The sequence below is a fragment of the Pristiophorus japonicus genome, chromosome 17 (genome assembly GCF_044704955.1).
Source record: "Pristiophorus japonicus isolate sPriJap1 chromosome 17, sPriJap1.hap1, whole genome shotgun sequence".
Taxonomy (NCBI): domain Eukaryota; kingdom Metazoa; phylum Chordata; class Chondrichthyes; family Pristiophoridae; genus Pristiophorus; species Pristiophorus japonicus.
In genome coordinates this window covers 1,895,199-1,911,441 of record NC_091993.1, presented here as the reverse complement: position 1 = coordinate 1,911,441, position 16,243 = coordinate 1,895,199, and the positions used below count along the sequence as shown (strand labels likewise).

Here is a 16,243-nt window from a genome sequence, read left to right as displayed (position 1 = left end):
AAAACAGCAGGGATCTGGTTGCCGGGTTACACTGTTTCTGGGATGTATTGGGCAGCCTGGTAAAGGGTGGAACGTCCGCTCATTTCAAGGCAAATGATTCCAATGGGGGATGGTGCCGGAGTGAAGTCGAGCCCATGGACTCCGGACAGCGGGAGTTTCTGTTCCCACAGCTCAGTTGGGACCTGGCTTTTGGACTAGAGGTCGGGGTGCTGAGGGATAAGGCGTAGCGACCTGCAGATGGGCCGCAGTAGGCCCCACCATCTGGGCAAAGTAAAGGCTTGAACCCATAAAATATGGACAGGTCATCCAACTTACACCGGGGGAGGGGCAGGGGAGGGGGGGGTGTCGGAGAGCACCGTATGGGGTCCAGGGGAGGTAGGGGTTAGGCTGGGTAACAAGCCCCCCAAAAGGCAGAGTTTCTGGCTGCTTGAGCAGGTAGGCCTTGGAGGTGATCCATTTACACTCACCGGCCCAGTGCAAATCAGGTGTCCTCCAAATGTCCCTGCAAACGGCATAACCTGGTATAAGCATTGGGATCACATCCCATGGATGCTGGAGGCCATTATTGAAGTTGATTTATGAGGAATGGTTGAGCAGGTTGGGCCTCGATTCATTGGAGTTCAGAAGAATGAGAGGTGATCTTATCGAAACGTATAAGATTATGAGGGGACTTGACAAGGTGGATGCAGAGAGGATGTTTCCACTGATGGGGGAGACTCGAACTAGGGGGCATGATCTTAGAATAAGGGGCCGCCCATTTAAAACTGAGATGAAGAGGAATTTCTTCTCTCAGAGGATTGTAAATCTGTGGAATTCCGCTGCCTCAGAGAGCTGTGGAAGCTGGGTCATTGAATAAATTTAAGACAGAAATAGACAGTTTCTTAACCGATAAGGGAATAATGGGTTATGGGGGGTGGGCGGGGAAGTGGACCTGAGTCCATGATCGTATTAAATGGCGGAGCAGGCTCGCGTAGGCCATATGGCCTACTCCTGCTCCTATTTTTAATGTTATTAGCTACAAGGTCTGGCCTTAATACATGATTTGACCCTGCCTGCAGTCGACACATGCTCCCCAAATTGATCCTAACTAGAACTTAAACAAAACCTTCACAATTAGCTTAGTTTCTCACTTTTCTCCCCCCCACCATCCACCCCAATATCCATTATTGGATTTTGGATAGGTAAGAACCCACATTTACTGTTGAGATTGTCATTATGGGCCAAATTTCCTGAGTGTTGCTGGTGACTAAGATCCTGGTCACCGGTCGGACACAGAAGATTTAGACCTGTATATCATGTTCAGTGCTGGGACCCCAGCTATTTACAATATACATTAATGATTTAGATGAAGGAATTGAGTGTAATATCTCCAAGTTTGCAGATGACACTAAGCTGGGTGGCAGGGCGAGCTGTGAGGAGGATGCTAAGAGGCTGCAGAGGGATTTGGATAGGTTAGCTGAATGGACAAATGCATGGCAGATGCAGTATAATGTGGATAGATGTGAGGTTATCCACTTTGGTGGCAAAAACAGGAAGGCAAATTATCTGAATGGTGACAGATTAGTAAAAGGGGAGGTCCAACGAGACCCGGGTGTCATGGTACATCAGTCATTGAAGGTAGGCAGGCAGTAACAAAAGCAAATGGCATGCTGGCCTTCATAGCGATGGGATTTGAGTATAGGAGCAGGGAGGTCTTACTGCAGTTGTACAGGGCCTTGGTGAGACCAACCTTGAGTATTGTGTACAGTTTTAGTCTCCTAATCTGAAGAAGGACATGCTTGCTATTGAGGGAGTGCAGCGAAGATTCACCAGACTGATTCCCGGGATGGCAGGTCTGACAAATAAAGAAAGATTGGATCGGCTAGGCTTATACTCACTGGAATTTAGAAGAATGAGAGGGGATCTCATAGAAACGTATAAAATTCTGACGGGATTGGACAGGTTAGATGCAGGAAGAATGTTCCCGATGTTGGGAAGTCCAGAACCAGGGGACACAGTCTAAGGATAAGGGGTAAGCCATTTAGGACCGAGATGAGGAGAAACTTTTTCACCCAGAGAGTTGTGAACCTGTGGAATTCTCTGCCACAGAAAGTTGTGGAGTACAGTTCTTTGGACATATTCAAAAGGGAGTTAGATGTGGCCCTTATGGCTAAAGGGATCAGGGGGTATGGAGAGAAGGCAGGGGTGGGGTACTGAGGTTACATGATCAGCCATGATCATATTGAATGGCGGTGCAGGCTCGAAGGGCCGAATGGCCTACTCCTGCACCTATTTTCTATGTTTCTATGTTTCTATGAATCAGGCCTACTTTTTCACTAAAATGAACAGAACATAAGAAATAGGAGCAGTAGTAGGGCATTCAGCCCCTCGAGCCTACTCCGCCATTTAATGAGATCATGGCTGATCTTCTACCTCAACTCCACCTTCTCGCCCTATCCCCATATCCCTTGATTCCCTTCATGTCCAAAAATCTATCGATCTCCGTCTTGAATATAGTCATCGACTTAGCACCTGGGGTCGAGAATTCCAAAGATTCACAAACCTTTGAGTGAAGAAGTTTCTCCTCATCTCAGTTTTAAATAGCTGACCCCTTATTCGGAGATGGTGACCCCGGTTCGAGACTCACCAGCCAGGGGAAACATCCTCCCAGCACCTACCCTGTCAAGCCCTGTATAAATGTTATATGTTTCAATGAGATCACCTCTCAATTTTCCACAAACTTGAAGAGTTACGCGCGATTTTTTGGTGCCTAAGTACGCCAAAAAAAATGTCTAAGTTTCCCCGTTGGATTTCTTCATTTTGGCATGGTGCAATCCCACCTTCGTGTGTGTGTGGGGAAGGTGTGGGGTGTGGTGTGTGTGGGGCGTGTTGTTGGGGGGGGCGTGTTGTGGGGTGTGGTGTGTGTGGGGTGTGGGGATGTGTGTTGGGTGTGGGGATGTGTGTGGGGTGTGGGGATGTGTGTGGGGTGTGGGGTGTGGTGTGTGTGGGGTGTGGTGTGGGGGGGGGGGCGTGTTGTGGGGTGTGGTGTGTGTTGGGTATGGGGATGTGTGTTGGGTGTGGGGATGTGTGTGGGGTGTGGGGTGTGGTTTGTGTGGGGTGTGGTGTGGGGGGGGAGCGTGTTGTGGGGTGTGGTGTGTGTTGGGTGTGGGGATGTGTGTTGGGTGTGGGGATGTGTGTTGGGTGTGGGGATGTGTGTTGGGTGTGGGGATGTGTGTTGGGTGTGGGGATGTGTGTTGGGTGTGGGGATGTGTGTTGGGTGTGGGGATGTGTGTTGGGTGTGGGGATGTGTGTTGGGTGTGGGGTGTGGGGATGTGTGTTGTGTGGGGATGTGTGTTGGGTGTGGTGTGTGGGTGGGTGGGGTGTGGGGTGTGGGTGTGTGGGGTGTGGGTGTGTGTGAGAGAGAGAAACTGGGGACCGAGAATCGGACCGGACCAGCAAGACCTTCGGGTGGGGTTGGAGGTAAGTTGCTGCTATGTGTTTTTCAATTCTCTCAGTGTGTCCGGGCATCTGCTGCGCCGATATCCTTAACTCTCGGGAAGATTTTTCTGCAGAGGCCACATACGCCGGCCTAATCAGAACTTGAGTAACTCTCAGCTGGCCAAACCACCCTAAATGGCCAGAATTGGAGCGGGTGGCAGGTTATGCCCCCTTTGGCTGAAAAAAACTGACCTAAAAAAATCGTCACTGAGTTATACTGGTGCAAATTGATTGGGGAAACTGTGGTTTTTCAACTTAGGCCAAAAAGAGCAGCCTGCTCCAAAAAAACGGCGCAAATCACCGGGGAAAATTGAGCCCATTCTTCTAAACGCTAGAGAATGTAGGCCTCGTCTACTCAAAAGCGACGCTACTATTAAAGCTTTCCATTTAAACCATAACCACAGCAATTAAGCAGATGCATTTAATAACTCTGTTCTTAGAACCAGATTGTCCCTTTCACTACCGTGTGTTTGACTGAGGAATGAGGCCAGGCAGGTTCTGAAGGTCAGAGGTCAATTCTGAAGACAAATGGTTCTTTGCTCGGCTGACTTTTACACAGGATGTGCGAGGTTTCATTGCCTCTCGTCATCAGTGGAGGTTTCTGTATGACAATATTGCAACACCTCGCTCTGGAGGAGGGCTGTGGAGAATTAATATTCGAGAATTTTAAAATGTCAGTCATGTACATTATTCAGTGAGGAACAAGCAGAGCACATTCCAGCTTCCAGGCATAAAAAGTGCAGTGAATAGAGCCTTGTCCTCATACCAGGCGACGACATGTACAGGCAACTTTCCAGATTTCAGTGTGCTCGCCCACTCAAGACCACATCCAACAGATATGAATGGCGAAGACAGGAAGTGTTCTACCCTCTCGATCTGAACAGCTTCAATTTGGCGTGGGGAAAAAAAACTCGGTTGGTAAAAGGCACCAGTTCAAATTCACACCAGTGACACAGTTTTAGGGAAAAGAAAACCTAAACTGACGCAGATTAAAGCGTCCTGCGCAAGCAACCTCGAAACAGAAAGAACTGGGTGTTGTATTGCTGTGTCAGTCTTCACACTCTGCCGCCTAGCTTGCCGGACCAATGTCGGCACATAACGTTCTCGGAGCAGACTCCAACCACGTGCACATATGTGCACCCATTAAGTGGCACTCTGATCCCATTTTGTTTTGCGTTGCCTATTTTCCATATTTGTCACTCGTTAAGACAAAAACAAGATCCATTTGTTTCATCATCATCATAGGCAGTCCCTCGAAATGAGGATGACTTGCTTCACGCCAAAAAGGATGAGTTCACAGGTGTTTCAATGAAGGACCTAATATTTCAGATCCCGAACTACAAGGGTGGAAGATGCCTGTGTGTAGATTTTTTTAACGTGGGGTGACCGTTGCACACCAGCCACCACACGGGCTCGACAGAGCGAGGTCTTGGTCCAGTGGCCAGGGTTAACCAAGACGACTTGGGCAGATATAGCAGGAGCGGCAAGGTCGGGGCGAAGGAGCGGCGAGAGACTGTAGAGGGATGTGATCGGGGCCAGGGGCCCAGGGGCAGCACGGGCCCAGCCCACACTGCGATATGTGTGCGCACTAGGTCCGTGCAGCAGAGCAGGTCTCCATTCATTTAATGTACCTGCAATGTCCATCAGTCTGCGCTGTGCACCACTCTGAGTACCGCTTCCAATATTCTTGGATGCTGCTACCTTGAGTCGGGAACCTCGAACATCTACATTCCTCATCCCCCTTCTCCCCTGCAGTCCTGGTTTCAGTTCAGTGAAACATGAAACACAGGCCATTATAGAATCTTACAGCACAGAAGAAGGCCCTTCGGCCCATCGTGCCTGTGCCAGCTCTTTGCAAGAGCAATCCAATAAATCCTGGCCAATAAATGCGGGCCTTGCTAGCGATGTCCATTTCCCAAGAATTCATTTCTAAGAAGTCCCACTCCCCCTGTTTTATCCCCACAGCCCTGCAATTTTTGTTCCTTTTCAAAGTATTTATCCAATATTTTTTAAAGTTACCATTGAATCTGCCCTTTCAAGGAATTCCATTTCACCATACCCTATGTTGCCTATCCATCATTATCATCACAGGCAGTCCCTCGGGATCGAGGAAGACTTGCTTCCACTCTTAACAGGAGTCCTTAGGTGGCTGAACAGTTCAATACGAGAACCACAGTCTCTGTCACAGGTGGGACAGATAGTCGTTGAGGGAAAGGGTGGGTGGGACTGGTTTGCCGCACGTTCTTTCCCCTGCCTGCGCTTGGTTTCTGCATACTCTCGGCGATGAGACTCGAGGTGCTCAGCGCCCTCCTGGATGCACTTTCTCCAGTTAGGGAGGTCTTTGGCCAGGGACTCCCAGGTGTCAGTATTCATCCATGTTCATGACAGATGCTCATTGAGTATATTTATGCAACAGGATGTTTGATGCTATAGTGAAGCGCTTCACAGATGAAGTTTAATAAATCAAAGGGTGGATTCTGGAACTTTACTCAATGAGTGGAGCTGTTAGCCTTTGCTGTCAAACATACCACTGAGTAGACTATTTATGCCAGTGACTGTTGATCGAAGCTGGTACTCCTGTGTGCTATTGAGGGAGTGCAGCATTGGCAGAGGTGCTATCCTTCAGATTGGACATTAATCTGAAGCCCCATCTGCCTGTTTTGGTGCTTCAGGTAGACATTAAAGATCCCACAACACTATTTTAAGAAAATAATGGAGTTTACCTGCTCTCCTGATCACCTTGCCAAAAAAGAAAAAATCACATTTAACCAACATCACCAAAAACAGATTATTTGCTCATTAATTTCATTGCTGTTTGTGGGATCTTGCTGTGTTCAAAATGGCTGCCGCATTTCCTTTACAACATTACAACAGTCACTCCACTTGAGAAAGTACTTTGTTGGCTGTAAAGCACTTTGGGACGACCTGAGGTCATGAAAGGTGCTATATAAATGCAAGTCCTTTCTTTAATTTTCCCATTCTATAATGGGCTTCTTTGCTTCACGTTGCTGGATCTTGCCATGCCACACACCGGCCAATGACACGAGGAGGAAACCGCAGGCAATGTGTGAGCACGACCAGGCCAACAGGTGGGACCTATCTGATCCTGCAGCACTGGCCATACAGGCCACGGAAACAGGCACTCCAGCTGCTTCAGCCCAGATGTTCAATGTGCATTCAGCTCCATTCCTCTTACAGTGAACTTATTAGCCAGGTTTCATCCTTAGATAGCCTTTAATAAAGTTTCTTAAAGGTACAGGGTCATTTTTTGGCTGGCTGGGACGTGAAATTGAGTAACATTGGGGACACAAAACGGACGGAATAGCTTTAGCTACCTGTAATGTATCCACCTGTGTGTATGCTCACAGGTTTGTAGAGCTGTTGCAGCCCGACTGCCTGCCTCTCTTCTGCGGTTACATCCGAGCCAGGGTGTCCCTGGAGATAGAGCACGCAGTGTCCACCGGTACGCTCGCGGCCTTCCGCGAGAGGTGGGCGCCGGAGGGACTGGAGTGCGTCATCACCCCCGGCAACCAAATTTTAATTTGATCCATTTAATGCTTAAAGTTTAATTTGTTAATCTGTCTGTTTTAGTGCCCCCATTAATCAAGGGGCACGATTTTCGTTTCAACTAAAAACAGTTGTAGAGCTGTTGCATTGTGAGTGGCTTAGCCAGTCACGTGATGTTCACAAGACTCAATAAAACCCCAGTCAGTGGGGTCTAGGTCATCCACGATGAGGTATGCAGTTGTGAGCCTGGTGGATGAACTGGTAATGTGTAGTGTGATTTATTAACAAAGGTTCAACAACCAACTAGTTCTTAAAAGCAATGTGTCGCTATGAATTCTTAAGCAAAGAACCCATGAAGCAAATACATTACATCGTCCAGTATACCCGCCCGATAGTCAGTTCTATCCAAGTGAATGGAATGAATACACGAGGCAGGGCGTATAACGGGTGCTCGATGCAATAACACCCGTTTTACATCCGTGTCCCAATCCAATTGCACCCCAGGCGAGCTGGCAAAGCAAGAATCCACACCGTGCGCAAAGTCGGAAAATGACTCCTCTACTAAACACAATCACTGTTTAAAAAAAAATACAATAAAATCATTAAGGAAACCTGGTAGGTGACATTGGCCAGATTAGCAACTGAACCAACCCCATCTTTTCTGCATAATCAGTTCAGAATACGCTTCACATTAAAAACTATAGCGAAGGAATTGCAGAATCCATGCCGATTTCGCCAATTCCACCTGCACTGCCACACGAGCTTCAGAAACCGACTGTTGCACCGATATCACAGAAAACAACCCTGCACCAAAAGATGGAAGATCTGCAGCCAAAGTCCAGTTGCCTTACATTATGGAGAATGTTTTAATGAAGAGCCCTTGTACTGCGGCTAGGTGTAATAGCCAAATAATTTCTAATCACGTGTCTGGGTGACTGAGACTTTAATAGCGCACATTCAATGATTAATTTATTACCAACAGCTTCCTCTTATCTGCTGTCAACACGCCATTATGACAAATAGAATAGAATAGAAGATGGAGGAAGTAGCGATCAAACTGTAGAGCGCTATGCTCAATCCACTCCTCAGGTACTGTCCTGCACAGACTGAAGGCAGTACCGAGTACAGCTCGGAGGCTGATGTCAGGGGTGGCAGAAAGACTGGAGAAATTCGGGCTTGGCGTCTTATTTTGGCGAAGAACGGCTGTTCATCTCGGAACATTTTCCAGTTCTGACGAAAAGGTCATCAACCTGAAACGTTAATTATTTTTCGTTCTCTAACAATGCTGCCTGACCTGCTGAGTGTTTTCCAGCATTTTATGTTTTGAATTTAGATTTCCAGTATCCTCGGTATTTTGTTTTTATTTTTAGACATTCAGCCACAGTAGAGACATTGAACGTGGGACCTTCCTATTCTGCCTAGTTCAGATACTCAAGTGTTTAAATCCATTGAATCATTAGGGGACAACGGTCCATAAATGTTTAGATTTTAGCCATGCTACACCTGACATTTTAGGAAAGAAAGACTTGCATTTACCTGGGTGTCATGGTTCATCAGTCACTGAAAGTGGGCACGCAGGTACAGCAGGCGCTGAAGTAGGCAAATGGTATGTTGGCCTTCATAGCTAAGGGATTTGAATATAGAAGCAGGGAGGTCTTACTGCAGTTATACAGGGCCTTAGTGAGGCTTCACCTGGAATATTGTGTTCAGTTTTGGTCTCCTAGTCTGAGGAAGGACGTTCTTGCTATTGAGGGAGTGCAGCGAAGGTTCACCAGACTGATTCCAGGGATGGCTGGGCTGTCATATGAGGAGAGAATGGATCAACTGGGCCTTTATACACTGGAGTTTAGAAAGATGAGAGGGGATCTCATAGAAACATATAAGATTCTGACGGGATTGGACAGGTTAGATGCGGGAAGAATGTTCCCGATGTTGGGGAAGTCCAGAACCAGGGGACATAGTCTTAGGATAAGGGGTAGGCCATTTAGGACTGAGATGAGGAGAAACTTTTTCACTCAGAGAGTTGTTAACCTATGGAATTCCCTACCGCAGAGAGTTGTTGATGCCAGTTCATTGGATATATTCAAATGAGAGCTCGATATGGCTCTTACGGTTAAGGGGATCAAGGGGTATGGAGAGAAAGCAGGAAAGGAATGATCAGCCATGATCTTATTGAATGGTGGTGCAGGCTCGAAGGGTCGAATGGACTACTATTTTTCTATGTTTCTATGTTTCTATTTATATAGCGCCTTTCACAACCACCAGATGTCCCAAAGTACTTTACAGCCAATGAAGTGTAATCACTGTTGCAATGTAGGAAACACAGCAGTCAATTTGTGCACAGCAAACTCCCACAAACAACAATGTGATAATGACCAGATAATCTGTTTTTAGTGATGTTGATTGAGGGATAAATATTGGCCAGGACACCGGGGATAACTCCCCTGCTCTTCTTCAAAATAGTGCCAAGGGATCTATCACGTCCATCTGAAAAGGCTGACGGGGCCTCGGTTTAACGTCTCATCCAAAAGACAGTACCTCCAATAGTGATTACCCTCATTTGCTAGTTGACAGATTTATTTTGAAACCTGCCGTAGAGTGGCTGTCTCCTTGTGCGTTGAAGGATGCAGTGTGCAATATTTTTTTTTAAAGTAATTATATTGCTGTCAATGCCAGCAAGTTCATATAGTTCAAACTCAGCCAGGTGACAACCTTAGTTTCAGTACAGGTATCAGGAGGAGAGCTGAAAATCTACAATGGCTGCACTGGGAGCCTGGCATTTCACAGATCCTGCTGGCAATTTAAGGGTTAATACTGTTTTTTTTTTGGGTACAAGTTTATATTTTTACATAGAAGGCAGTTAAAACTATTGTTTCAACTGATACTAAAACAATGGCACCTCACAACCTTGTGTTTTGCACCTACATTAACGAGCATGGTGCAAATGATCAGTCAGCAAGCTCACAGCGATCAGGACCTAGACTAAGGCGACATTCCTGTCCTAAATAGAGCGAGACTCCCAGCAGACACATCACACACACAATGATTGGCTTACGACAGACTGAGGACAAAAGCTCCTGTTCATCCTGCCGCGAGAGCAGGAGATGCCACTTGACAGGGGAATGTAACTCGCACGGAATTACTGTTTGCCATTTTAGTGTACGAACCTTTGACATACATTATTCCCTCCAACTGCTCCTTTAATGCAGGCGTTAACTCATTTAAAATAAGCAAGCCAGCGCCTAATGGACATAAAAACGTCAAATGAATGCAATAGATGCTCGCACACAAATATCACAAAAGGTCACTGTGAGGCGGTGCCTCAGTGAGTGTTTACACAACATCTGTAGCATCAGTGCTAGCACTGACACTTGCTAACACTCAGTCCGTGTGATCTCCTTACTGGCTTTCATCACCTGAGGGGGTCGGAGAGGAATTATCCAGAGTGTTAGTTCCCTTATAGAAACATAGAAACATAGAAAATAGGTGCAGGAGTAGACCATTCGGCCCTTTGAGCCTGCACCAACATTCAATAAGATTATGGCTGATCATGCAACTTCAGTTCCCCATTCCTGCTTTCTCTCCATACCCCTTGATCCCTTTAGCCGTAAGGGCCACACCTAACTCCCTTTTGAATATATCTAACAAACTGGCCTCAACAACTTTCTGCGGTAGAGAATTCCACAGGTTCACAATTCTCTGGGTGAAGAAGTTTCTCCTCATCTCGGTCCTAAATGGCTTACCCCTTATCCTTAGATTGTGTCCCCTGGTTCTGGACTTCCCCAACATTGGGAACATTCTTCCTGCATCTAACCTGTCCAATCCCGTCAGAATTTTATATGTTTCTATGCGATCCCCTCTCATTCTTCTAAATTCCAGTGAATATAAGCCAAGTCGATCCAGTCTTTCTTCATCTGTCAGTCCTGCATTACAACAGTGACTGCACTTCAAAAGTACTTCATTGGCTGTAAAGCACTTTGGGCACTTTGGGACGTCCTGGGGTCGTGAAAGGCGCGATATAAATACAAGTCTTTCTTTCTTTCTTAATTGGGCTTGTTTTTTTTTTAGGCGATTACATGGCTGCAGAGGGAGAGGGAGGGAGCGTTTAGTCACAATGCCCCGGCCACCATGGTGTGGGCCACACTCGACCAGCTCCATTGGGCGGGCCACATTGTTCGCATGCCTGACACAAGACTCCCTAAGCAAGCGCTCTACTCGAAACTCCGACACGGCAAGCGAGCCCCAGGTGGGCAGAGGAAACATTTCAAGGACATCCTCAAAGCCTCCCTGATAAAGTGCAACATCCCCACTGGCACCTGGGAGTCCCTGGACAAAGTCCGCCCTAAGTGGAGGAAGAGCATCTGGAAGGGCACTGAGCACCTCGAGTCTCGTCGCCGAGAGCATGCAGAAATCATGCGCAGGCAGCGGAAGGAGCATGCGGCAAACCTGTCCCACCCACCCTTTCCCTCAACCCACCTGTGACAGAGGCTGTAATTCCCGTATTGGACTGTTCAGTCACCTGAGAACTCACTTTTAGAGTGGAAGCAAGTCTTCCTCGATTTTGAGGGACTGCCTGTGATGATGGTGTGGGGCAGGCTTGATGCACTAGCTGGTCTTTTCCTACCCACACATTTCGGATGCAGTTTATTGTAGTGTAAACGCAGCCCAAGGCTGGTGTCATGGCAAAACCAACACGAGTGAAACGGAGCGAGATCCCCTGAAAGCAGCACTTCAGAGTCAGTTCCTGCCTTCACGCCCTATTTACACTGCACAAAATTTGCCTCAGTGCAAAATTGGCTTTGCACTGATGCTAAACTCATGGTGTGTAAATACATCTGTAAAGTGTAGCAGTGAACAGGGACGCAAGGGTTAAACACTGTGCTGAAAGAAATCGCTGTTCGTCACATCAATCGTGTCTTTTCTAACAAGGCCATGTGCATTTTGCACAGTCATGGACTCTGCCCAAGGACAATAGTATTCTGTGACCCTCTCATCATAACTTACGCGGTATCAGCCTTGGCTCAGTGGGTAACACTCTTGCAGCCGAGTCAGAAGGTTCAAGTCAGACTGCAGAGATTTGGGCTCTTAATCCAGCCAGACACTCCAGTGCAGTGCTGAGGGAACGCTGCACTGTCGGAGGTGCCGTCTTTCTGATGGGACGTTAAACCGAGGTCCCATCTGTTCTCTCGGGTGGACATAAAAGATCCCATGGCACTATTTCGAAGAAGAGCAGGGAAGATCCCCCCCGGTGTCCTGGGGCCAATATTTATCCCTCCATCACCATCACTAAAACAGATTATCTGGTCATTATCTCGTTGCTGTTTGTGGGAGCTTGCTGTGTTTCCTACCGTGACTACACTTCAAAAAGTACTTGGCTGTAACGTGCTTTGGGACAGCCTGATGTTTTGAAAGGTGGTATATAACACGTCTTTATTTCACCGGCTTAATCCTGACAATTATCATTTTTTGTCAACCTTCTCCAACACATCAGTATTCATTTTTATTTGAAGGAGTCCTAAAACTGCACACAATATTCCAAGTGTGGTGTTAATGAGGAGTTACACAAGTTAAAATTAACCTGATTAGACACATTCAATCCTTGACGCATGACCAAATACTCAGAAACAATCTACCAATGAATATGAAGTTCTCACTATGCCTTGTGGTTGGAATATTTTAATGCCTCCTATTCCACATGCCTCGCTGGGAAAATCTAACATTAGTTAATGAGTCCTTTTAGGAATGTAATTTTTAATGACACATTAATGTCCAATCTATCCTGCCAACTAGAACACATGCAGTAAGTACAGTCGAGGCCGATTAGAAACTTGCTGGCGATCAAGGTGCAAAATATTTCTTGGTAAACCTGCAGCAATGTGACCACAACCCAAAACAAATAAAGTATTATCAGCTATTCTCGAGAGCTCTCCAAAGTGTTCATTAATCCTGAAAATGCATAGAGCGTTTACCAGTAAAGAGTGCAACCTTTATCACCAGCTATTGAACGAAGAACAGATCTGTCACCCATTTAACTCCAGCAGGCAATAAATAATGATGCTGCCGCCAGGAAGGGATTTGCAGCTTTTGTTTTGAACGCAGGCATTAGGACAAGGATTAAACTCCAGGGCTTGGAGAGAATTCTGTATCAACCTGCAGTGAAAATCAGGGGTGTGGTGTACATTGCGCCATGGTATGTTGAGCATACTCACTTTTATTTTGGGGGGCAAAGGCAGAGAACAACTTGCATTTATATAGCGTCCTTAACATTGTAAAACGTCCCAAGGTGCTTCACAGGAGTGTAATCAGATAACGAGCCACATAAGGAGATATTAGGACAGATGACCAAAAGCTTGGTCAATGAGGTAGGTTTTATAAGAGGTTTATAGATATCATGGTACAATTTCCAAAGGGACACAGTCTCATAATAAGGGGCCGCCTGTTTAAAACTGAGATGAGGAGAAATTTCTTCTCTCAGAGAGTTGTAAATCTATGGAATTCTCTGCCCCAGAGAGCTGTGGACACTGGATCATTGAATATATTTAAGGCGGAGATAGACAGATTTTTGAGCGATAAGGGAGTAAAGGGTTATGGGGAGCGGGCAGGGAAGTGGAGCTGAGTCCATGATCAGATCAGCCATAATCTTATTAAATGGCGGAGCAGGCTTGAGGGGCCAGGTGGCCTACTCCTGCTCCTATTTCTTATGTTCTTATGTCCTTTAATCTCCAGCCGTAACTTCGGCAGAAAACCTGGTGGAACAGTTTAACTGGCTGTTTATACCAGCGATCTCCTGCAAAGTTACTGGTGTCTTGCTTAGTCCTCATCAACACATCCTCTACATACAGACAAACACAATGGGCCCAGATGATCCATTCCCACAGAATCGGGGCACATCTCCAGCCTGGCAGGACCCCCTGTACCCTGATCCCGGCAAACCTTGGAGGGGGGAGTGGAGAGATGGAGAGATTAATTTTACGCTGTAGCCTGTGCTTAAGGTTGCCAACCCTCTAGGATTGCCCTGGAGTCTACAAGAATTAACGATTAATCTCCCGGGCACTGCTGCGAGCAACACAAAGGGGCAATAACAAATTGTGCGCTTTTAAAAACATTTTCTCTGAACACGTCATTAGCCCTGCAAAAGCCTTCTTTTCAAGTATACATCCAGTAGAGAAGTTTCTACTTGTGGTGGGGGGGAGGGGGGCCATAAATATAAGATAGTCACTAATAAATCCAACAGGAGAAACTCATTTTTCCAGAGAGTGGTTAGAATGTGGAACGTGTTACCACAAGTTGTACTTGAGACAAATGGCATAGATATATTTCAGCCATCAAATAACTCACTTTGGGAGTGGAAGCAAGTCCTTCTCGATTCCGAGGGACTGCCGATGATGATAGATATTTTTTTTTTTTGAAATTCGTAGCCAATCGTTCCAATTCTTTGTCAAATCACAAACGCCAGAGGTCACCTTGGGCCCATTCAAGGATCACTCTGCGCCAATGCTCTTAGCCAAAAGGCCTAGAGCCACTGCACCGTTCCTGGAAGTACTGCAATACCAGGTTCGTGCCATGGAGGTGGATGGGTCAGGTCCCCCACACACCTCCTATTTCCAAAAAAGCAAGCATATATCCGATGATGATAGATATATTTAAGGGGGAGCTGGATAAACACATGAGGGGGAATGGAATAGAAGGATACGCTGACGGGGTTAGAGGAGGAGGGGAGGGAGGAGGCTCATGTGGAGCAGTTAGGCCGAATGGTCCGTTTCTGTGCTACGTGTTCTGTGTAATTCCCTTCTGAAAGTTACTACTGAATCTGCTTCCACCTTTCAGTCAGCGCGTTCCAGATCGTAACTCGCTGCATAAAAAACCCATTCTCCTCATCTCCCCTCTTGCCAATCATCTTAAATCTGTGGCCTCTGGCTACTGACCCTCTCGCCAATGGAAATGCTTTACATTAACCATGTACATTCACATTAGTGAATCCGATGCTGGGTCCAGAAATACAAGGCAAATCGCACAAGGTCATGGGGCTGCCAACCTCTCGCAAAAATCTAAAGGCTTTGTGGCAATTATAGTAATGAAGAGCTATTTTTATTTTATACGATTATAGTATCAATGAATCATTTTGAGAACAAAGTCTAAAGATTACTGTTGGTGACATCACCAGGCAAATGCTTAATGCTTTTCACATGATATTCATATTTTACAAAAAAGGTATCAAATAAATGGGATAGCGCTCGAGTTGGAATAGCAGAGTCAGATCAGACTAATATTGGCAACACTAACTTGCAAACTCTAAACAGTACATGGTGCAGCAAGAAGCAGGTATTATTTAGCAATAGATTGCCACAGCATATATGATTCACTGTTACAATTTTCAGGCCAGTTTTAGTGGGGTTTAATCTCTTAAAGGAAGTGGCACATGCAGAGAATAAATCCTGTGCATCACTGGACTGGATAGTGAGGGAAGCCAGCCAGCCAGCTTGGAGCAGGGCAAGGGGGACTGTTCGAGTGCCTGGTGTGTGCTGCCCTCCTGCATCACACAAACAGCCCCTGGACCAAGTAGGCAGGCAGTTCTGCACCCCTCAACCCTTGCACTCAATCGGTGGCGGATTAAACAGCCAGCAAGTTCACTGGGCGAGAGAAATTGCAACAAAGAATTGGCAAATGCTGAAACAACCCAAGCTGGTTGTCCGTTAAATTTAAAGTTCAGCAAAATCAAAAGCAGATTGACCAACTTCAAGGCTGTTTATTTTTTTAAAGGAATGTAGTATTTCAACTGATTATACACAAGAAATGTAGCATTTCACCTAGGGTACAGATAGATATATAAATAAAAGCTGGAAACCCTGCATTTTGTATTTAAGCAGCTACTCGATTCACAGACAATAAAAAAACAAAAGATGAGATTAAATGCAACAACAGAGGTTCAGCTCACCTGCGACCATCTCGCTGGGCTGAGGGAGGTTCCCACCTGTGCCCCCGTCTGCAGCCTGATCCAGGGCACTCCCCGGCTACAGCTCCCCCTCTCCCTCTCCCTCTCCCTCACTCTCTCTGTTCCTCACACACTCTCTCTCTCTCTCTCTCTGTAACTCACACACACTCCCTCTCTCTCTCTCTCTCTCTCACTGTCTCTCTCTCTCTCTCTGTTCCTCACACACACTCTCTCTCTCTCTCTGTAACTCACACACACACACTCCCCCTCTCTCTCTCTCTCTCTCTGTTCCTCACACACTCTCTCTCTCTCTGTAACTCACACACA

At 46.4% G+C, this 16,243-nt stretch overlaps 1 protein-coding gene across 4 annotated transcripts in view; it reads right to left on the bottom strand.

The window, feature by feature from the left end:
- The window catches only part of LOC139227514 (multiple C2 and transmembrane domain-containing protein 2-like), a 496,997-nt gene extending 480,990 nt beyond the window's left edge, over positions 1 to 16,007 (bottom strand). For all 4 annotated transcript variants that reach the window (XM_070858296.1, XM_070858298.1, XM_070858299.1 and 1 more), the window contains exon 1: positions 15,920 to 16,007. The gene's annotated coding sequence lies outside the window, so the exon portion shown is untranslated. The remainder of the gene's footprint in view (positions 1 to 15,919) is intronic.
- Positions 16,008 to 16,243: the final 236 nt, after the last annotated feature.